General features: G+C 51.8%; 1 long non-coding RNA gene across 8 annotated transcripts in view; it reads left to right on the forward strand.

Annotated features, from left to right (window-relative positions):
- The window catches only part of LOC117033825 (uncharacterized), a 429465-nt gene that overhangs the window by 86508 nt on the left and 320927 nt on the right, over positions 1-22030 (forward strand). The window lies entirely within an intron of this gene.

Below are 22030 nucleotides of genomic sequence, written 5' to 3' on the forward strand. Positions count from 1 at the left end.
CAGACCAGCACACTCACCACCAGCTGCTGAAGTTTATGGTGCACCCCCCCCCGACCCCCCAGAGATTTGCTGCCTCATCCAGGAAGTTGCTCACCCATACCCCTCGCCCCCCTCCCACCTCCAGACTCTGCTGACTCAGGGGTACAAAAGGCCAGCCCCCTAACTTCCAAGTGGGGTGCACTCTGTGGTGCCATTCACACGCCAGGGCTCCCGTGGATTAGGGCTAAGGCCGGTGTCCAGCCGAGGTCATGTCCTTGCTCGTCCTGTGCCCCTCACTCCCTTTGTCCTGAAAAGACTCCCCCATAATCACACAAACAGGAATTCTCATCTCAGGACCTGTGAATAGGGAGCACGGCCGAAGACACTGGAGTGTCTTCAACGACCCTTCCCTGGGTCCCCTCTGTTGACGTTTGGTCTTGGATATTCTCGGCTCAGGCTTCCTGGCTGGGCCTGCTGGGTGTTTTGTTTTGTTGGTTTTGGTTTCAGAGTCTTTTCAGGCTAATCAGACACTCGGAAAAGTCTGCATTGAATCTCAGCCCTGGCATGGTTCCCTTGCTTCCTCCCGTCCGTCTCTCTCTATTTCCTTTCTCTCCTCTCTGCCTTCATTCCCCAGGAACATCCTTTCCTGTGTCCACAAAACCTTCAACAGAAAGAGAAAAGACTTGGAAAGGCACACAGAAGGCTCACCATTATTGGTACCAGGTGGACGTGGGGTCAAGTCCAAACCCTGCCACTCAGTAACCAGGTAACCAGTGGTGGTAACTTATTTGAAAACTGGACTGGTAATCGGTCTCTGTTTCTCGGCATTGTTTCGAGGATCAGGGTCACGTGAGTGGCTGATGTACTGCAGCGACGGCCATCTAGTCGGTGCTCAGTACACAGAGGCTGGGAATACGTCCCAAAGGACCCGTGGACTCCCTCACTCACTCGGGATTCATCCTTGGCAGCCAGTCACGATCATCCGTCTAGGCCCTTTTGGGGTCTCCTTGCTTTGGTTCGCATTGTAATTTCTTCCTGGGTTGCTCTTCCTTTTCTCTCTGAGCCCCACTGAAGGCAACATTCAAATGCCACCTCCTCCTGGAAGCCCTCTTGGGTGCCTGGCAGGCACGATCCATACTTCCTAGCATAACACTACTTCCTGGATAGTATAGGATCTGTAGGGTTTATCTCCTTTACTGCATCGCTGACTTCATGAATATGGGGTATGTGTGGAGGATATGACGAAATAGGAGAGTGTATCTGAAGTTAGCCAGGTGAGCGTTGGGTTTCTGGCCTCATTCGCCACTAACTGGGTGACGTTGGGCTAGGAAGCTATGCGACTGCCCATCCATAGGGTTGCAGGCACATTATTGGTGCCCCGTCAGCTGTGGTTTCTGGATACCTGGCACTTATGCATTGGCCAGCAAATACGGAATAAGAACGTGAGTTTAAATAAATGCAGAACTGTGTGAGTTAACGTCAAGCTAAGGTTTATATATTCAGAAGGTTTTGTGTGTGATCGGTGGGAGACGTGGGCTGTTCCCCGTCTGGTCGCCTTGTAAGAGGGACTACAGGGGCCATCTCCTGCCACCCATGCTCCATCTGCTTCTCCAGAGCTCCAGCCCAGAGAGCGGACTTAAAAGAGGGTCATAAAGGACCATCACATCCCTGGAAATTGGAACCTAGGCTCGATTCTGAACCGTGATCGCTGCTTCTAAGGATCAGCCCGGAGGGGGCCACTCTGTTAACCATGGGTGCCCGGAAGTGGGCAGTAGACATGGGGGAGGTGACAGGTCCCTTCCAACCTTCCATCTCTCTCTGGCCCTGCCTCTGTGTCTGGGGCTCCCTGTCCTCCCTTTGAAGGGACACAGTGCCGCTCACAGCCTGGCCTGCTGTGGTGGCTGTGGACAGGGGCCGAGAATAAGCTTGTGTCCGAGGCAGCCCTCCAAATACAGTGGGGCTGGTTGACCTTTAAATAGACGGGCTCTGGGCCACTCAGTTCCTGGAAATTTGAAGAAAGTCGGCCTTTCAAGTGATGTGACTTCCAACCTCAGGAAAGATCCCTGTGTTTGCAAAAGCCATAATTGCTGCTTTTGCACTCCGTCATATGTGGCTGTGCCGCCGGTGGGAGCCAGCATGCCAGGGTTAGGAGGGGAAAATCCTCAAGTATTTTAATATCCCCTTCTTAGCAGCAAGATAAACATATGTATTGTACTTTGCGACAGAGGCAGGGGGTGGGAAAGGGAGAGGCCTGGCACTGCATGAAAGGTCTTTTAAAGCCGAAGTCTGAGGTTTTTCCTTTTTCCTTTCTTTAAAAAAAACACACACACAAAAAAACAACAAAAAACAAAAAAAACCCAAACATTATTTGTAAGCAAAGCTGGCATGAGTGAGTGAATGATGCCAGCATCTACTGGCCCGTGTGGAACCGTAGTTCCCCCACCAGACTGCAGATGGTTCAGTCCTTCCCTGAGCCATAAACCAGACCCCACCATCTTCCCTCGCCCGATGAGAAAAGATTAGGCGAAGGTTGTCATCACAGTCGACTTACTTTTGTCCAGGAAACCTTCCTGCCAACTCTTGCTTTGCAACTGTGTACCCCCCTTTCCCTCCCGGCCCCCGCCAAAAAATGTTAAGGAACTTGCGTAACATGAATCTAATCCTGAGAAAATATCAGACAAACCCAAATTAAGGAACAGGCTTCAGAATCGTTGCCCTGTGATCATCAGAAGTGTTAAGGTCATGAGCTCTCAGGAATGACTGAGGGACGATGCCACCCTGAAGGAGAGTGAAGAGATGTGGCAGCTTGATTATGTACCGTTGGCGACACTGGACCGGGGTATGAGAAGTAGACGTCAGCTATCTGTCAGTGTCAGCGTCCTCATTTTGCCGGTGAAACGTGGTTCTAGGGAGAATTTCTGGCTTTAGGAAATAACACACTCAAGTATTGGGGGGCCGTGGGGCATCAGCCAGCTGCTTTGCCCCACATCATACAGGGAGAAGGGTTTGCACTGTACTCTCCACTTTTCTGTAAGTTTGTGATTATTTCTAAAAATGAGGGTAAAAGGGACCAAATACGTGGTGATGGAAGGAGAACTGACTCTGGGTGGTGAACACACAATGGGATCTATAGATGATGTGTTACAGAATTGTACACCTGAAATCTAGGTAACTTTACCAACCATTGTCACCCCAATAAACTAGAATGAAAAAAAAAAGAAGAAAAGAATGATTACATAGTTACAAATTTTAACAATTTGTAACTGTGTGATGGTGGATGTTAACTAGACTTACTGTGATCATTTTGCAGTATATACATATGTCGGATTATGATGTCGTACACCTGAAACCGATATGATGTTACACGTCAATTAGATCGCAATAAAAAAGGAACTCGAAACAAAATAATAGTAATAATAAAAATTCAACTAACCAACCAACGAAGGGAGGGAAATCCCTTTAGTGGGGGGTAAGATGGACGTGGCTTTGAATTTTGACCCTTTAAACGTACTTTCGCCAGGGAACTTAAGCTGTCCGTGCCTCAGTTTCCTTATCTTCAAGATGAAGGGTGTGTGTCTGTGACCGTATTGCCCAAGATGATGAGGAGAGTCCTAGCAGGCACTTGAAGAGACCAGTTTTGGGGCATCGCGGGTCTCTCCATTCCCTGGTAACATGTGCCACATGTGTGCTGAGCCATGTATGGGTTTCCAGACTCCACGGAGTACACACTCCCTTTCGGCTTCTTCCCTCGGCCTTGTTTTTGGCATCAGGGGCCAGGGCGTGTGTCATTTGAACTGGAAGGAATTTTAAGACTCTGTTAAACTCTGCTAATGCCTTTGTACCTCTCCAGCAAGAACCTAGCATTTCTTATTTCTGTGCTTCCCTCTTCTGCTGGCTGCTTCCGGCGGGGTTCTTGTCCGTTTTGTGCCTAAGGTGCCAGGGGGAAGTGACCACCCCACTTCTGCTCTGTGTAGCCACTAGACCCTGTCCACGCTCTGCACCCTGGTGCAGGCCCCAGGACGCTTCTTTTATTTGTTGTTTTGTTACCTGCTCGGAGAGGTGGCGGCGGCGTCCTGCTTGGAGCATCACTGGGAGCTTATTTGGTGCAAAGCATTGTTGTGAGCGCGGTGTGTGTCGCATGCCAGTTCACTCTCATTCACCGCAACCCTGGGATTCAGGTGCAGGTAGTTCCCCCTTTTGTAGAGCAGGCAGCTGAGGCACAGAGCAGTTGAACAGCTTGACCAGATCACACAGCTGGGAGGCGGGAGCGATGGGGGCCAGTGGGCTGGCTCCTGCGCTCGGGCTTCCCCACCGAGCGGCCCCCTCCGTGGATATGAGCTGAGGAGAGCTTCTGAGCCTGAGTGGATTCCAGTCTTAGCACCGAGCCAAGCAGGACTCGGGCCCAGACCTCTGTGCACCACCCTAATAAAGCAAGTGTTTACACAGGGCAGAGGTGCTTGTCAGATGTTTTTGCCAATCCCCAAATACGGCCATGGCCAGCATGCCAGGGGGGTGCCTGTTATGTAAGGCCCTCGGCGGGTCCCCAGACAATGGCACTTCCTCGCTGGGTGATGTGTAACTGCCTCACAACGGGTTACTCATTTCCTCTGAAAAACTTGGCAGGGCTGCCGCGCTGTTTCCTCCTCCCGCCACTTCCCTGAGCTTCCTGTTGAAAGTTCTCCACGTTCCCGGGAACGCCAGCACGGAGAGCCTGGCCTTCGGCTGTGGCCCCTTCAGGGCTGTTGATGGGAGATGGTAGGAGCAAGGCGGCTTCATTGCTGGGAGGGGCTTGTCCGCACAGCCCCCCTGCCGAAATTCCAGCTTTCCCGCCAAGTACAGGTCCAGCCACAGGCATAAGGAGACGCCCGGGTGCAGGTGGGGCTCAGGTAGGCAGCTCAGGCCATGTTCTCATCCCTCCCCCATTCTTACACGATTTACATCCTCATTCCTCGCTGGCCATCTCCTGGCAGAGGGATGAGGAAGGCTAAGTTCCAGAGGGATTATCTCTCCCAAGGGAGCGGGACAACAACGTAGGACACAGAGAAACTTGGGTCGCATGTTTTCTTTCCAACCTGTCCGTAAGACGTTAAGGTGAGTGCCGAATAAATCGGCCCTGCTTCTTCCTCTCCCAGCACCTGCTTCATCAGACTCCCCACAGAAGTGGGTGACCCCAGCTTGCTACGGACACATCAATCATACGGACTCGTCACTGACCATCATGGGGGCTCAAGCACAGTCTATGCAGAAAGCTGTCTGCAAATACTTTACCTGATGAATCTCAAGCTACAGCTTGGCAGCTGCGCCCGAGTCCCTTCCTTCATCGTCCATTAGAAACAACGCCGTGCACACATTTCTGTCTCGATACGTGCATACATTCACACATACATGCAGACACACCACACACACCCACGTACACACATGCACACATGTGTATGTATGTATACCCCCAGTGCACATGGAGCATTGTGCTAAGTTACGCGCACATTAATTTTTCTCTTGCTGTTTATAATACCAACCAAAGAAGTTGTCAGGAATCAGTGATGTATTTATACCTCTCTGGACCCTAGTGAGCAGTTCTTTTCACGGGTGACTTATTCTTCCAACGCCTCTGGAGGTTTATATTATTATTCCCATTTTACAGATGGGACTCGGTCCGTGGTGTAACTCCGCGTCACTAGTATTTATGAAGTGACTCTCGTGTGCTGGGCATGACTGAGTCCTGGTTTTAGAAAGAACGCAGCCATGTCCCCATGTTCCCACAGAGAGAGACGCCAACCCCATGAGTACAGTCTCTTGGAGGAGCACTCTGGCGGAGCGGACACCTCGTGTGTGTAGGGTGGGCTGGACGCAAGGACACAGACGGGAGAGGGGTTGGTGCCGTCATGCCAGGTGGGGCCCAGAGAAGTCTTCCTGGGCTTGGGGCGGGGGGGCAGAACCTACAGACTTTGCTCGGCGTCTGTAGTCACCCCAAGACTAGGGCTTCTGTTTTCATTTGCTTGCTGCTTTCTCTGGGCTTGGCCGTGCTTCCACTGTAGCCTAAGATCCCGGATTTGGGAGGCAGGCAGAGCTGAGTGTGAATCCTGCTACCTTTGCTTAGTTTCCGTAGGTCCTGGGCTCTGCACCTGAGACATGTGAATGATTATCTGTGTCTCCTAAGGTAAGGGGATCGACCGAGAGGACTGTGGGAAGTCCTTAGCGAGGGGCCCGGCCAGGGCACGCGTTCGGTCAGCCGTGGGGGTTCTGGAGACTGTCACCATTTCGCTCACCAGACTCAGACTCGGCCACCGGGAACAGCATTGCGCCTCTTTCAGTGGATCATGTCTCCTCCAGTCGGTGTCTTTCGTATTTGCCAAGGGCCAGGGAAGCTGCAGTGTCTCGCTGGGCATTTCACTGAGTGGCGGTAACTGCCTGGAATTTTTCGGGGGGGCAGGATCCTGCTCTTGCCATCCTTTAACAAAAACTGATTGAACACTTCCTCTGCCCCAGGCACCTGCCTTTGCAAAGGGCTGTGAACAAGACAAGCCCCGTCTTGCTCTTTAAAGGCAGCAGTTTGATGCGGGGTGGTGCCCCCTGAGAGACGCGGCCCCTGGGACTCTGCACTCGGTGCCTCGTCCCCAGGGAGCTCTGGGCTCTGGAGGACTCCAGCCTGCCTCCTCGTCCAGCCCAGCCTCACTTTGCTGTGTTTGTTTGTTTATGAACTCCCTTCCCAACTTTCCAACAGGCCCCGAGACTTTGTTCTTTGAGGCGCTGGTGCTGGAGCGGCTGCACACTTGAGGATTCCTTGTCAGCGATTTACTGGAGAACCTGGAGCTGGGGTGGAATTGATAATGAAGGACGGTTGCTCATGTTTTCTCCACTGTCCCCCCGGGGCCGGAGGGGGTTGGGTGAAAACAGCATTGGGCAGTTTTGTTTGGTTCGTATTGATGCATGGAGAGGCTCTAGTGTCCATCCAGGTCTTCCTAAGCTCTCTGTTCTTCTTAGTCCTCTCTCCCCTCTGGAAGGAAGAAAACAGCATAATCCGAGCGCTGTCTGGCTCCTCCCGGCAGTGGGTGTCTTAAGGTGTTTCTGGCTGCTTTTTGTTTCTGAAGGTTAACGCATTGCCTTTTAAGAGACACCAGGTCACTCAGCCTGTCCGTGGGTGTGTCTGTGTGTATGTGTGTGTGTCATCTTCCCTATGCACCCCTTGAACCGAGCAGTTACTATTTTTAGTAACTACCCTGTGTGGGTCCCTGGGGTGGGCACTTCCGTCCGTCAGCACCGGGCCAGCCACAGGGGAGCAGGTGTGGTTAGGACCCTCGGCTGCAGACGAAGAAGTCATGCTTCAGAGGGATGGAGCGCCTTGGCCCAGCTCACGCCGCTGGTCAATGTCTGAGTCACACTGACACCCAGGGGTCTGGCACGCAGGCCAGAGGGAGGCAAGGCCCAGTGGCACCGCATACACGTGCGGGCTCCTGATGGAAGTCACTTAAACTTCCTGAACGTCAGTTTTCGGACCCATCCAATGGGAGGATGATAGTACGGGCCCCTAAGGGTCATGGTGAACATGGTGAAAGTCAGGTGGTCCGTCGGGTGTACGGGGCAGTGGGCAGCCTGCAGTGAGGACGTGCTCTGACAGCCTTGGCTGTTACGGTCATCCTGCTTCTGGTGGGTTTGACAAGAGCTGGGTGACTCATCGGGAGCTGAGTGAGCCTGAGGTGTCTGTGGACATGGTGGGCCCAGGAAAGGAGCATCTTGTCGGGTGGCCAGACGGCTGGGTGAAAGGGGTGAAATCCAAGGGAGCCGTGGTCTGGAGATGGACGCTGGGCAGACAGTGCTTTCTCTCAGCAGGAGCGAAGCCCTGACGTGCCCAGGACCCGTCCTCCTCGATGCAGAGCTCCCCACCCCATGAGCCGCCTTTGCGTGGCTTTGATGGTCTTTCTCAGAAACAAGGAAGACGGCACTGGGTGTGGCCTCTCACTTCCTATGGCTGCCCGGCGATGCCCTGCTCCGTACCTGGCTGACGGTCGGGGCTGCATCTCTTTCCGGCCTTTGGCACCGGCCAGGCCCCCCGCCCTGGCGCTGGAGGCACTCTCCCTCCCCCGAGAGTGGTCCATCCTCAGAGGCCACAGAATGCAGTGAGCACAGCTGAGCTCCTGCAGCATGCAATGCAAGGCTGCTTCTCTCTTCCTTCCGTGTGAGGGGGTGGCTCGTGTCACCTTGGAGTGCAACCTCACCCTGAACGGAGCAGGCCAGGTCTTTGCTCTACAGCCCTGCCTGGGGACGCAGACTTCCTTCTTTGTGGCCGGGTTCAGCTCTGCTTCTGCAGGCTGCCTGCCCCTCCTGTTCCTCTCAGACACCCATGGGGTGGATTCTCTAGAAAAGAGGGACTAGCTGACGTGTCACTCCCTGTGTATTCAGACACATGCCTTGGGAGAGTTTTGCACAGAAGGTAACTTGCAGATTAGGAAAAGGACCACTGTTGTCTCTCCCCCATGTAGTAAGTCCTGACCGAGTCACTGACCCCCGTGGGCCGGCAGGCTGCCTCCTTGGCCTGGGGATCATCTTTCGTTGTCTGGTGAAGTCACTTGATTATGGGCACCCACTTGGCCTCTACAGGGGAACTGGAAGCACTGTGACAGCAGGGACCAGGGAGCTGACAAGTCTGGAGCGCACATCCCCAGGTGCTTAGCCGTTAGCCCATGTGATCTTGCTGAGCGTTGGACAAGGTCATTGTTGTCTGCAATGCAAACCTGAAACTCAGAGAGAATACTTTTTTTAATGCCATTCACTGAGAAAGCGACAGAGCTGTCATTTGAACCCAGGCAGTTCTGTCACTCCAAACCATGACCTTTCACGTGCTCTGTACAGTTCCAAGCCCATTTGGAGACTGAGGTTGCAGTAACAACCTAGTTCTTCCTCTCCTGGCTTTCATCCTGGACTTTCAAGACCAGCCTCTTTCTCGCCAGGCTGAAGCCACTGACTTTGTTACCTCCTCACGTGACACCTCCCTGGAGGGTTTTCAAGGAGCAGACCCATTCGGGCAACGGTTATGTCTGCACAGGGGCAGGTAGCTGTGTGATTCAGTGTTCCATCTGGCCCACTTCCGTCATTCCAGAAATGGTGCCATCCTTTGTTTATCATCGGGGGCTGAGAAGGGATGATAATGACCATATGTGACTGAAGTTAAAAATCTCAGCTCTTTCCAGGAAAAATCTGTGACTGTGCATGGCTTTAGGCCCCTGGTGAGGTCCTGTCCTAAGATGGAGACGCCGGAAACTCATCGTGTTTCTTCTTGGCCAAAGATGAGGCTTACTCATTCCAAATGGCTGAGCCATCACACACTCAAGGGCAGCTATTGAAGATGTAGGAGAGATGCCCCTTTGGAGGCGTTTATGATGTGAACTAAAGGCCTTCCCAGTGGCTATATCCTGTAGCTCCAAATGTGTGTGTGTCTGTGTGTGTGTGTGTGTATGAAAGCTCCCAGCAATACAAGATTACACAGGTTGAATATGATTCCTTTGGGGTTCTGATGTATTTTTTCTTAGAGTGTTTAAAAAAAAAAAAATAACACCTTTAAAAAACAAGGCCATTTGTTCCCAAAGCTGCAAAACTGGGAAAGGTTTAAGCTTCCCTGGACAGGAATGCAAATTCCGGGCTGTTTGTATAAATGTGCAATATCTTGAGTTTGTCGCACTTGTGTCATTTCCTCCTGGGGTCTCCATGGGACAGTTGTTGGGTGGTGCAGGTGCTGTGATCGTGTAGCAAAATCCGCCTTCCGGCTCACAGGGAATGTTTCTATCGCGTATTTCCCTTCAGCAGTCCGCCCATGATGCATGCGGGAGACAGCCTGGGCATCCTGCCCCCTTGGCAGACGAGGAAACTGAGGCTGGGTGGGATTCAGTGGCTTGGGGCTGTGTGATAGAATAGAAGCCCGTAGCCCCTTCTCTTCCCTGGTGTTTCATTGCTCTGTCAGGGGGGGTAGATTGGCTGTGGGCGTTGGGCCGGGGGGTCTTCTTGCTTCATTTTTGTCTCTGCCGAGGTGTCATGGTTATTGAAGAGGAAAGAACTGGGTCTGGATCAGCTACTCGGTGATGCTTCCGTCACCTTCCTTCTCATTTAACCAACATGTACTCAGAGTTCCCCATGACAGGGGTTGGGCTGGTCCCCTCCCCACCAGCTCCGTGGCTCTGTACCCTGGCTTGGGAAAGGAAAGGCACTCATTCATGCTTCACGGGCAGGGAAGACGAAAGAAGGGACAGAGGTGGACGGGGGGGTGGCCCATGGGGTGAGTTGGCTGGAGAATGAGCACATTTAGAGGCATCAGGCTGAGCCAGGTGGGGGCCCTGGGAAGGCAGTGCTCTGCCACGCCGGCCACTGGTCCCCAGAGCACCCCATGTCCCGGCTGACCACACTCAGGGAGCCTTGTCCTGAGGTGCCTGGGTCCTTGAGTGTCCTTGGCACACACCAGCGATCATGATGGCTCTGGTGAAGTGGGGGCTGAAGTCATGAGTTCTCTCCTTTGAGCTGCATGGCAGGCGGCCCTCTTGGGGTTTCCACTTTGCCATGAGGACCCTGAGATTTGGAGAGGTTACATGGCTTGCTCAAGGCCACGTGCTAATAAGCGATGGCAGGGACAGGCTCAAGGCCAACCCAGGGTCTGTGCATTTCCCTGATACTCCCCAGATCTCAGCGGCCACAAGGAAGGAGAGCTTTTTTTTTTTTTTTTTTCTTTTTAGGGAGATCCAAGGTTACCTACCTGCTGGAACCACTGGTTTTCACCTCTGCCTCAGTTTCAGTCTCCCTGGGGGTGGTATTCAAAATAGTTAGACCTGAGTAATTGGGCTGTATGGCGCCAGGGCCCAGGAGCCCCCTGGCTGTGCCCGTCCTGAAGATGGGGATATGTGGCCACAGGGAACAGGCTCAGATAGTGGGATAAGAGTTGTCCTGTTGCGGAAAGCAGTTCCTTATCAACTGTTGTGAAAGCATTTCAGTCTCTCAGGGCTCATATTTTTATTATTGTCATCCAGGCCCAGGCAGGACAGAACTTTCCCCTGATTGTCCTGAGACAAGTTGGGCTCTGTGGCCTGGGGCTTTGTGAGTCACCTTCTCATCTGTCCCCTAAGTGTGGCTATGAATGCTTTGTACCCAGTGTATTAATTTTCTATGGCTGCCATAACAAGTTACCACAAACTGAGTACTTGCACAACACCATTGTGTCGTGCAGTTGTATAGGTCTGGGGTCCGACATGGGTCTCCCTGGGCTAAATTCAAGGTGTCTGCAGGCTGTGTTCCTTTCTGGAGACGCTCGGGGAGGGTCTGTTTCCTTGCTCCTGCTAGTTGTTGGCAGGAGTCAGTTCCTTGCAGTTGCAGGACCGAGGTCCCTGTTTTCTTGCTGGTTGTCACCTGAGAGCTGTACCCAGTTTCTAGAGGCCACCCACACTCCTTGGCGGGCAGCTTCCTCCCACTGCGGTCACAGACGACAATGGCACGTCTAGTCCTTTGTACACTTCGAATCTCTTCTTCCTTCCTTCTTTCTGATCCCAGCCAGGAAAGGGTCTTTGATTTTAGGGACTAGTGTGATTAAATGAGACTCACCCTGAGAATTTCGACTACTCCTCACCTCAAGTCCCTTACTGCATCATGAACCACATCTGCAGCGTTCCCTTTGTCATGGGAGATCAACTATAGTAACAGGTTCCGGGAATTAAGATGTGGGCACTCTGTCTGTCTGTCTGTCTGTCTGTCTGTCTCTGTCGGTCTCTCTCTCACTCTTCTGTCTCTCTCTTCGGAAGAAGGGATACATCTGCCCACCATACCTTACAGGTTGCTGTGACGATTAGGTTAATTGATACATGTGAGGTGCTTAAAATATTAGGTGGAAGCTATGAAATTGCCAGCATTCAACTGTGGGCCTCTCACAGGTCCATCTAACAATGTCCAGTCAGTCGTAAGTCCTCAGTGAAGGGTCCCTGTCGTGACTCTAGTGGCGGAAACGTCGTGCTTTATTTGGCCACGTCACTGTTATCCTAGTTTCCTATTGCTGGGTATTCGTTTTTAACAGTTACTATTATTGTTATTTTGGTATTCCAGCGTTTCGGTGAACACCCTCATAAACCTCCTCATCGTCATGTGTTTACACATTGCGGTCTCCTGCTTTTGGGGCATGTGTGTTTCCTCTTTACCGTCTGCCATCCTTCTTCCTGCGACACTCAGTTCATAGCTGCTGCCCCAACCCTTGGCTGGCCCGGAAGTGCCCCTTCCATGGCCGGGGCCCTGGTCCAGTGCCAGCCCAGCTCTGGAACGTTGGGCCCATGTTTGGGGGGGGGGGGTTCAGTGACATCATGACTCCCTTCCCATGGGGCAGCCCAAGTCCCAGGTCTCCACACCCACTTTTGGCTGCCCTTGGAGGGCGATTCTGTGTCCCCAATCTGTACCTCCCTGAGTGTGGTTCCTGATAGACTTACACAGGTGTCCTTAAGCTGGACACTTCCACTGTCAGCTTCTGCCACGTGTGAGGTGTCATCTCTGTTTATGGGTGGGGGAGGGATCTGTGTGATTTTGCACGACCTGCCCGAAGGGGTCGAGCTGACTTCTCAGCCCAAGTCTGTCAGCCTGTGACCAAAGGAAAGGATTCAGAGGCAGTCCTGTTTTCACTACCCATAACCGTCTCTCCTTAATACTTCCTCTCCTGTGCGTAATGACTCACAGGAGAAAGTGCCTACTTTACACCCGTGTGCATTGACGCTGATGTCACTCACCTTCTCCTCTAAGATTCAATAACAGCTCCCGTGGTGGATGTGGTTACCCATTCTACAGGTAGTGTAACCGAGGCTCAGGGAACATACAGGGCTTTCTTGAGGTCATACCATGTATTAGTGACAGAATTAGTGATTGTGGCCTGGTGACAAGTTTGGAGCAAACCTGGGTTCAAATTCTGACCTGTCTTACCAGGAGGTGCTTTTGTGGCCGATTGCTTCAGGTATTTGTCTTTCCCTGCAGGTAGGCTGTTGGGATTAAATGCTAGTTTGAGGCCGGGCATTGGTTCTCCCACTGTGGCCACTGTGTAGGTAGCCGCTGTTCTGGGTGGCCCTGAAGGAGACCAGGACAAAGCTGCTGAGTCCAATAATCAGATTCTGTAAGCTGACGTCTCACCTTCTTCTTGGGAACTAGGCTTGATTGGGGCCTCCTCTGCCAGCTCAGTGACTTGTCCTCCCAGCTTTCATTTTATTCTGTCTGGAGCCTCTCTCCTGTGGTTCTGAAGGAAGTGAAAGAACTGGTGTGGGGCTTTGAGCCTGAGGGCCCAGACATGTCCCTGGAATAAAAGACTAATGGCCTTCTCAACCCATCCAGTGGCTCTGTGACATGCTGTGTTTCTCCCTGGGGAGAAGGCACGTGAGTCTTTCATTTCACAGAAAGTGTTCCTTCCGTTGGCACCACCCCCAGATCTAGCGTGGGGTGTGACACCCAGTAGGCCCTCAGTACCATGTAGGGAGTGAGCGCATTTCTTCTCAAGCGATCTTAGCATCATTTCCTTGCATTGACTCTGAGCCCAGGTCTCATTTCTGGCCACCTCTTTGGGAGGCTTCAGTGGGTACGTTAGCCACAGGAATGGTCCGTGTTAAGTGTTCGTGTACTATTTTATTGTACTGAGTAATAGAGAAGTTCTCGTATGAAATCACGATCATGGAAAAGCTGAAAAGACGAGTGAAGGGTCCAGAGAGGGATTTCTCAGCCTCAGCACTGCTGATACTTTGGACCAGATAATTCCTGTGTAGTGCACGGTGTTGAACAATGTCCCTGGTCTCTACCCACTCCCTGGATGCCAGTAGCACGTCCCCCCAATCTAGCCCCCAGTTGTGACAACCCCCAAATATTTCCAGACATCACTAAATGTTCCCTGGGTTGGGAGGCAAAGTCACACTTTGCTGAGATCCATTGGTTTAGAGATCTAGCACATCTCCGCAGCTGGTCGACTTGACATAGTCTCTTCCCTGGAGTCTGAACCCAGAAGCGTTGACAGGTAGCTTGGCTTGGGGAAGAGGACACTGGATTAAGTGTTTAAAGTGAATTTCATGCCAAATGCAGAGGATGAACATGCTTTTGTGTCCTGGCTGTGTGACCTTGAGCATACTACTACTCAGTATTTTAGAGGCACTTTGTCCTCATCCGTAAAAGAGAAAAAGTAATCCCGTGCCCACCCTTCTGGCCTTTTGTGTGATTAAAGGTAAAACGGGCAGGGGTCTCCTATTCCACGGGCTCTCAATAAAAGGTAGGTGCCGTATTTGGGATTGGTAATGAAAAGGGTCGAAAGGAAAGCAAATTTGGCTCTTGTGCAAGGTTCCTTGGACCGTTTTTATGTTTAATTGTAGACACATGACTGTAAGTCGTCGTCAGGCTCTTGGCGATAAAACCAGGGAGACTTCGGGGCTGAGCACGCACTGGGCTTTGAAGAGGCCCCGGGTTCGAGTTCTGCTTCGACCACTTGCTAGCCCTGTGACCATGCTCAGGTTTCACGACCTCAGCTTGTTCTTCTGTGAAATGGGGATAAGAAGAGCACTGACCTCACAGGGTACTGCGAGGCTCTGATGAAAACATGGCTAGAAACTGCTCACCATCATTCGTGTCTGGAGGTGACCATCGAGGCTCTGTTGTCCATTTCTCTGTTGGACATTGGACTCTGCCCCACACCAGCTTATTTGGGAAATTTTCCTGGGACTGGGGTGCAGTTGAGTGGGGGAATTTCTTCTTTCTCCTTTGGCGTCCCAGGTCCCTGGAGCTGCTGGAGCCGCACCTAAGGCATGGTTCTTACCTGTTCCTGTCATTTCCTGGCTCACCTTAGCAAAAATGGCAGTAGAGGGGAGGGAGCCGTCAGGTCCCCGGGGGTGAGGCTATCTGCATGGTCCTCTGTCACTTGGATCTCTCTGCCACAGCACTTCCCTGTGTGTTACGGTGATCTGACTTCCATTCTGGGGGAGATGACACTGGGGGAAGGAGGGACACTAAATGGAGACAAAGGCAGCCTGCTTGTCCCCTGCCGCCAGTGCTGAGGGAGGAGATGCCGGCAGCAGGAATCACGGCCAGATGGCTGGCAGGATGCCTTATTGGTGACAGTCGGCCTGGCCCCTTTGAAGCGGTTTTAAGACCAATTTGGTAACTTGATTTGGAAAGTGGTATCGATGACTCCGAGGGTGCAGGCTCCTTCTGGGCCCAGCAAATTGGGTTAAGGGGGACAAAATCGGCTTTTCCCTCCCTGGACTCGTGGCTGAGGTCCAGCTCCCATTGTAACAGGACCCTCTCCTGGGCATCGAGGACATCGAGAAGCTTTCCGGGGAGTCTGGTATTCTGTTTTCATATGTGAATTCCATTTTCCCCTGGAGGGCAGAGCAAAAGGCCGATAAAACATAAAAATGAACCTGGAGTGGCCGAGCGAACACAAGGAGGGGTGGTCAGGTCAGAAGACAACGAACAGTTGTGGAGCACTTTTCAAGGGCTGCTTATCCGTCCTCTTTTCCTAGATACTGTGCTGGATGCCCTCCCTCCCTCTCTCCCTCTCTCCCTCCCTCCTTCTTTTCCTCCCTCCCTCTCTGCCTTCTTCCGTTTTCTCTTCCTTTCCCCCCATATTACAATCAGTGCTGCGAGGGCCCCCTCGCACCCCGTGGGCACAAGTACGTGCCCCTTGAGGGTTTATACCCTGAGGTGACATTGCTTCCTTGGAGGCGAGGACACTGTGTGTTTTACAGATGCCCCGCATCACTTTCCAGAACAGCAGGGCCACTCTACACTCCCACCCGCAGTGCACAAGAGCCTCGTTTCCCCTACCATGTCTCCCACATTCGCTTTGCCTGATTCTCACCTTTTTGCCAATCTGATGGGTAAAATGCCGCCTCTGGTAGTTTCCTTCACAGTTAAGAGGCTGGGCTCCCAGTCCATGGGCACACACCTGCTGGTGAGGAGGGACCCCGATGGCAGCTGGAATCCTCACATCTTTCCCCCCTGACCCGGCCCCCAGGAAGGTAGGCAGGGTTCATCCCTCCATCCATTGTTCTCTGAAATGGTTCCCTCCATCCATTGTTCTCTGAAATGGTTCTCCTTCCCAGTTCACTTTTGCCGCCAAGGAGTGTCAGCTTTGGACCTGCCAATACGCAGTTTTTTTCTACCACGTCGCCGTCGAGAGTTCTGAATTTTTTTGGAAACGATCACACCGTTGGTTGCATTCGTTCATTTTTGTACCCCTTCAACTAGCCAACAGTTACTGAACATTTTTTTCAGCACAGGATGTAAGAAGCAAAAGGCCCAGGTTCCTGGGGGGCTTCTCAGACCCTGGCTGCCCTTTGTGAGCCCTGAGGCCCAGAGAGAAAGCCTTGCGTTTTGGGCCTCGTTTGTTTCTCTGTCCTAAAGGCCTGAAGCTCCCAAGCTCACAGTTGATTGGAAAGGAGAGTTACTAACACAAGTGAATGCACACTTAGGAGTTTCGAGAAGAGCAAAGCGTTGCGTGGAGACAGAGCTGGCTGGGACGCTGCTGTAGACTCCTCTAGGTCAGCTTGGGCACAGGCCCGCCGGTTCTTGAACTTGGAAGCTAGATGTGCGTAGAGAGAATTTAACGGTGGTTGGCCTTTTTGCTCATGGGTATCCACCCCGACTCATCGAGCCATTATTATGCAGCCATTATGCCATCAATTCTATCCAGTTCCTGATGTAAGTTAGATACACTCCTAAGTACTGGGGATATAATGGCAAGCAAAACAGATGTGCTTTCTGTCCCTGTGGGGCCTGCAATCTAGTGAGTGCACGCAGCAAAGGGTTAAGGATTTGTGGGATGTCAGACTTAATGCTAAGAAAGCATCTTCAAGTCTCCCGGATGTTTCTGGGTAACCTTGTCACTCACAATAGAAAGGAAGCCGTGGTAATCTTTATTGCTTTGGGAAAACTGCCGTTTATCTCTGAGAAAGTGCTGATTCCGAAGAAGAAGCAAGAAAAGAGACCACTGGAGGGATGGTGGCAATGAGATTAAATAGGAATTAAAAAACAAAACAAAACAGCTCACACGTATGGAGCACTCACTGTGTTCTAGGCCCTCTTGTTAAGTGCTTTGTACAAATAAAGCAGGGAATTAGTATTACATTTTACAGACAAGAAAACTGAATATGGACTGGCAGTCTGTCCACAGGGCCAGTGCACAGGGGTCCAAGTTTGGGAATAGCGCCTTTCTTGTATCTGAGAGTGTCTGTGGCCGATGCCATGTTGCTGGAATTGGGAGAATCCCAGAAAAGCAAGTCCTAGCTATTTCGTACTAGTACCAGTCAGCCTGTATTTGACCCAAGGTCCTGATTCTCTCCCTCTGACATTTTCACCTTGTTCTTGAATTGTTTTTTCCAATCAGCAAGCTCTGGTAATGATTCTATTCATTTATGTAATACGTATTTATTAAGAGGTAGACTATTTGTTTTCATAGTGGCTTTGCAAAGTTGAAGCCGTGGCCACTTTTTCATGATGTGCCTCTTGCTTATGACAAAGGGTGATCTGTTCATGGAGGCCTGTCACATGGCAGGTAGCCGATCTTTTCTCACCTTATAACAACTCAGTGAGTGGGTCTTCTCCTCAATTTATACATGAGGGAATGGAGGCTCAGAGAGGTTAGGTGGTTCACGCAACGTCACACAGCTGGGTTGAAAGGATTCACAACCACGAATGTCTGGCTTTTAATGTCTGCACTCTTATTCCCTTATTGGGAAAGAGTTGGGCAAATGATGGTACATGGAGTTGTTCGAAGCAAAGAAATAATTGTGTTCCCCAAAGGCTGATGGAAACAGTCTGGGCAAAAATGTAATTGTGAACAAGCCCTGTAGAAGTTCTTTCGTCCTGGAATCCTAGAATCTGTTCTTTCTAACTGCTCTGTCTGCTGTGTTTTCTTAGCAAGTAGGGTGCCGGCCTAGCATTTAGACCCTTGTATTTGGTCTCTGGAGCTCACATACCTGATCACTATATTGTCCCCGCTCTTGTTAAAATGACACAGTGTATGTGAAGGACCCCGCAGAGGAATGCCCAGGGGGATATAGGTACACCCCTTGTGACCAGAGTCTGTTTCTGCGTTGAGTTCAGGATACGGGGACCTCAGGAGCTGCATGTGTGCCTGTGTTTGTCTGTCTGTCTGTCTCTCTTTTCCATCCGTTGTTTGGGTCCCAGCCTCCCTTTCACTGTTACTCCGATCAGCCTCCTCTCACTGTTTATTCTCCCCCTTCATCCCTGGTCTTAATTGACTTTGGCTCCTGTCCCAGAACGCAGCCTGGCACCCAGACCTGCTGTGCTATCTTAACACCTCAGATGGTTAAACAAACAGAGGGTAGGTAGCTTTTATAAAATGACTCGAGCCCGGGAACCTGTCCTTTCCTTCCCCACTCTGTCCCCATCTTTGTCACCATTTGCAGTTTCAAGGGCTCGGGAGTGTCTGCCTCTTTTACGAAGCATCTCTCATTGCTGACCGGTGAGTGTCAGGCCCCAGGGACAGGGCGGCCGAAGCTGGCTCTGGAGTTACGCAGGCCTTACGGTAAAAATGCATCACCCTGACTGTGGGCCAGCCGAGGCCTTGGCCCAGCCCCGCCCTGGCCGAGCAGCTGAATCCTGCAGGCTGCCGGGCTTAGTCACTGGCCAGAGCCACTCTCCTTGTTTCAGGCTGAGGCCAGCCCCCTCCTCTGACAGCCGGGGTTCTTGTAAAAGCTTCGTGCCACAGGACGTGGACTTTTCCTCTGACTTAAATCATCCCAGCTCTCATTTATTGAGCACTTATTATGCGTCAGATACCGTGCACTTTACAGGTATCATCTCAGTTAATCCTCTTAATAAACTTCGAGGGCAGGTACTCCTTTTAATTTCCTACCTACTGATGGGGACGCCAGCTCAGCTGGGTGGGTGAACACTAACGTCAGGAAGTAGCTCACCTTGACCAGCTGTTACTGTGGGCCAGGTACCCAGTTACCTCCCAGTTACGTGCTGTTCTTATTACGCCTGTTTCACAGATGGGGACACGGAGAGCCGGCGTTTCTGGGTCCCCTGGCTCGCGCGTGTGCAAAGCCGTGAGCAGAGTCTCCTGAGCCGGCCTGTGCCGGTGCCCCATCCAGAGCCTGGACCACCTGCACTGCCGTATGCTGCCTTCTCGGGGTGGACCAACCTCCCTGCTCTGTCAGAGGGGCCCCAGGGACAGGGGGTGTGTGGTCACCAGGCACAGATGGCGAATTTGCTTAAGGGACTCTTAGGAGAAGAGCTGCCGGAGGGCGGGAGGAGATGGCTGGGGGTCACTTCGGGAGTGTGGCGATGGTCCCCAGAACTAAAGGTTGATCTGGGCAGGACTGGTCTTCACCCAGGAGGGCCTGGGCCTCTTTTCCCTGTCCCCTTTCGCACACAACCAAGGTGCAGGCTGCAGCCTTGGGACTGGGCCCTGTCTGTCAGTGGGTCCCCTGGTGTCTAGTCTCTCCTCCTGACCTGTCCTCCACAGTGACCAAGAGGGGAACCCCCACCCCTGGAGGAGTGGACGGGTAGCGGCGAGGATGGTTATCACCTGCTCAGCACTTTCAGTTTATGAAACATTTCACAGACGTGATCTCAATCTATTGAGCAACCACATGGGACTATAAGCCCCCGTTTGACTGAAGGGGGAAGTGAGGCTTCTGCTGAGAGGGGAAGTATTTGCCTGGGAGCCGACCCCTCTCCTTCTGCCCTGCCGCAGTGTCCGAGCTCCATAATCCCAAAGCAAAGGCCTCTCTGCACAGGCATGTCCAGCGTTCTGTTAGTCCTTGTATCTGGGTCCCAGCAGGGGCCTCGGGGGCAGGGCTGCAGGTAAGCAGCCCAGGTAAGGCCCCTGAGTGGCGTTAAAGTGGCCCTTGGAATAATCACAAGGAAGACGGTGTGGGCCTCACATCTCAGGGGCATCAGGAGATCACAGAACGGTCTTGAGACAAGGTGAATGAAGACTCTTAGAAGGAGAAATGGGAAGGTGTGAAACACGGGGAGGCAGTCACAGCACCTTCATCCATCCTGGGTAATCAGCTGCCTGGACCGTGCTGGGAGCCCCATGACCTCCACTGCAGCGCTGCTTGGAACCGCCCTCAAGGGAGAGCTATTTGCCCCTTGCACCGACGGGGAAACACCCAGGATTCTGACCCCCAACCTCCCTGCTCTGCTCCTTAGAAAAACAAATACAGAATTCCTTGAATGTTGCTCGAGGAAATTTATTAAAAAAAAAAAAAAATTAATTTCCTTTCACGATGCCTGACTTGTGACAGATCGTAGATCAAGAAACAGATCTTGCGTCTTTGCCGCCCAGGCAGGCTCAGAAAGGCTGCCCCCACCTCGGGGTGACAGGCGAGGCTGTGGGAACCCGCAGGTTCACTGTCTCAGCAAAGATGGAGGAACCTGTTAACCTGCCTTAGAAGCTAATAAAAAAAATCCCAGTGAGATCATGTCTGTTAAAGCCCTTTGAGCTCCCTGAGCTCTGAGGCTGTATTAACGCGTGCTGTCTCTGTTGCTTACTCAGCAAAAATGTTCCCAGGCTGCTCAGCCCGTTCCCTCTTTCCAGCCCCCTTGTTGCTTTATGCTTTTTATTTGACGCTTCCTTTGCATCTTGAAGACCTCACAATTCTTTGTTACCCTGCTCTCCTAGAAGGAACTGGCATATTTGCGGGTGCTTATTTGGTGCTAAGCCTTTGTGATCTGTTGGCTCCTTTAAACCTGACAGCCGTCCCGTGAAGCACGATGCACATATATCCCCATTTTCAGGTGAAGCACCTGAGGCTCAGACTGGAGGCGGGGGGGTCAGCATGGTCGCATGACTTAGAGTGGCAAGCAGGATCTGCTCCCAGGTTGTGTTTTTACCTGGTCATGCTTCTCTCTGTGATCATGCCTGCATTTTCCAGATCATTCTCTCCAGTGAGCAGAAGCTGCTCTATCCTTCTTGAACCAAAGGAGGAGAAGGGCCACCTAGAATTTGGTCCTGAGATGACAGTGATGGTGAGTTAACTCCTTTTTGCTGTGAAGGCTGGGCTGGGTCATCTGTGCCTCACCAGCCTCTTTGTACAGGAGTGCCTTTCCTGGGCCTTGGGGTTGAAGACACCAGGTTATGGCTGGCCCTGAGAACCTGACCCAGCTTCAACTCTGCTGTCCCCACCCACAAAATTTAGGCTCTTTGGTACACCTTTGTCAGAGGGTGGCTGTGGAAATACTGGAACAATAGTTAATAATAGCTAACATTATTTTAGCATTTAGTATGCGCCAACCCCTTTTCCAGAAACATCTATTGTCTAGTCTGGCAGGAACAGACTGCCCACACCTCTTCTAAGCTCACCATGATAATACGTTGACCAGGTAACTCGCTCCCATTTTATAGGTAAGGGAGCTAGAGGTCAACGTTATAGAACTGGGCTGAAACTCAGACCTCCTGACTTCAGAGGATGAAACATTTCTCTTCCCCCATTTAAAAAAGACCTGTTGTGATGCCGTTTCTATGTGGATTTCCCAGACGACTGGTTCTTCTTTTGTTTATTGACTACGTATACGGACCAGAAGCTGCCTGGCACACCTTTTCTCCTTCCTTGTGGAGTTTCAGCTACAGAAGCTGTCTTCATAAAGGCAGAGCTTGGCTGGAGGGGGCGAGGGTGACTGTAAGACTTTGGAGAAAACACGCACCAAACTTCTAATCTTGGTAATCTCGAATAACTCTTCGTTAGTTTCTAGAAAATAGACCACAAACATGCAAGAATGACAACATACGACATTCCTTGGCAAGGACCTAAGAGAAGACTTGCCTTTGAAGGTCAAGCCCTTAGCCTGCCTTGCGGGGCTCAGAATCATTCTTCGAGGTGCCAGGGGGCTGGTGATGCCTGTTTTGTAACCAGTGGAGATGTTTTTCAGTGAACTAGGATCAAGTTGTGATTGTGCGTCTGCTATGACTTCCACTCAGCCCGCACCTGCTTCTACATGTATTGTGTCCTCGGGGCCCACAGAGCTCCTCCCAGGGGGAAGGGTCACATGGTGGCCCTGGCCAGTGCTTCCTGTGTTGGCGCATTCGGTTCTCAGCACAATG

The sequence above is a fragment of the Rhinolophus ferrumequinum genome, chromosome 14, assembly GCF_004115265.2.
Source record: "Rhinolophus ferrumequinum isolate MPI-CBG mRhiFer1 chromosome 14, mRhiFer1_v1.p, whole genome shotgun sequence".
NCBI lineage: Eukaryota > Metazoa > Chordata > Mammalia > Chiroptera > Rhinolophidae > Rhinolophus > Rhinolophus ferrumequinum.